Raw genomic sequence first — 1550 nt, forward strand, 5'->3', positions numbered from 1 at the left:
CCCTAAATCTCTTGTAACACTTTCTTATTCCAGTTACTATGTTCAAATCACCAAGGTCAGTGTTTCTCACAGGACACCAGCCTCTACTCCTAAAGAGGTCTTCTGAAAATTGAAAAGAGCAGACAAATTGCTATATTTAACCCTTTAGCATTTAAGCTGGCCATATCAAGCCAAAATATTCTACCTGTATTATATGTAAACCAGCCAGATCTTGCCTCTTGCACCTACCTTACAATGTCATATTAAAAACAAACAAGTACATCATTGAAATCTCAAAGCTTCAAGGTAATTCATGATTAATTCAAAACAGTGTGAATAAATAAGCTTTACATTTGACAGAATAATCTGTTTGCGAAAGGGTTAATAAAAAGAGATAGTTTTAAACCTCATAAAACTTGTCCAATACCACAGCAAAGAAGAAAGAATCATATGGATGTTTTCTTGTTATGTACTTATTTATGAACTATTTAATATAGTGTATTTAGTATATAAATTATGTTATTAGATGATACTTAATATAATTAAATTGAAATGTTCAGAATATTTATTTATACAATGGATTAGTTTTATTTAGAAATTACAAGTGAAAATTGGATAAATTTGTGCCAGCATCCATGGTTATACAAGATAATTTAAATTAAAAATGTGTTTGGTTGAAAATAAAGTAGTTTGAGAAGAATAATATAAGAATGAGAGCTGGGAGAAAAATTTTTCTAAATCTTTGGCAAGCATGGATTTCTTCATGCTTTGCAGGGAAGCTTATAATGAAACTGAATCATGTTCAGAATAGCTTCCTCCTATAGTTCTTTACTGGTGGGTAAGTTGGTGCAAATTGGTCAGTACAGTTATTGCAAAAATAAGAGATATGAGTTCGATTCCCATGTGTACTGGGACCTGTTTTTTAGGTGGTGAGCTGACAGAATCGTTAGCATGCCAGGCAAAATGTTTAATGGCATTTCTGGGTCCCACTGCATGACTCCTTGGCTAAATGTCTTCTACTATAGCCCTAGGTTGAGCAATACCTTGTAAGTAGATCAAAACTTTGTAGAAGTTTGTACGAATAATAAAATAGATAACAGGAAACAAAATGTACACCACCATTGCCGCCTCCATCACCACTACCACCACCATCTGCAGCAGCAACAGCAGCAGTAGCAGTAGTAGTAGTAGTAGTTGTAGTAGTAGTTGTTGTAGTAGTAGTTGTAGTAGCAGCAGCAGCAGCAAAATTTTCTATTTGCTTTTTCAGGCTGGCAGAAATTGAGATTTAGTTTATTTTATTTCTTATTGCTGTGATAGTGTTTATGGCTGGGCACACCACTTGTCAACAACTCTTTTCAGTCACTTCTTATGATGTGCAGGGATGCAGTGTACTTTTTCTGAAACTGGGATTCATATGGCAAACAAAATAAAAGGTATTCATTGAATATATGGGTTCATTTTTTGCACAGTTGTTCATCTCATCATCATTGTCATCGTCGTCGTCGTCGTCGTCATCGTCATCATCGTCATCATCGTCATCATCGTCATCATCGTCATCATCATCATCATCA

Source organism: Octopus bimaculoides, chromosome 2 (assembly GCF_001194135.2).
Source record: "Octopus bimaculoides isolate UCB-OBI-ISO-001 chromosome 2, ASM119413v2, whole genome shotgun sequence".
Taxonomy (NCBI): Eukaryota; Metazoa; Mollusca; class Cephalopoda; order Octopoda; family Octopodidae; genus Octopus; species Octopus bimaculoides.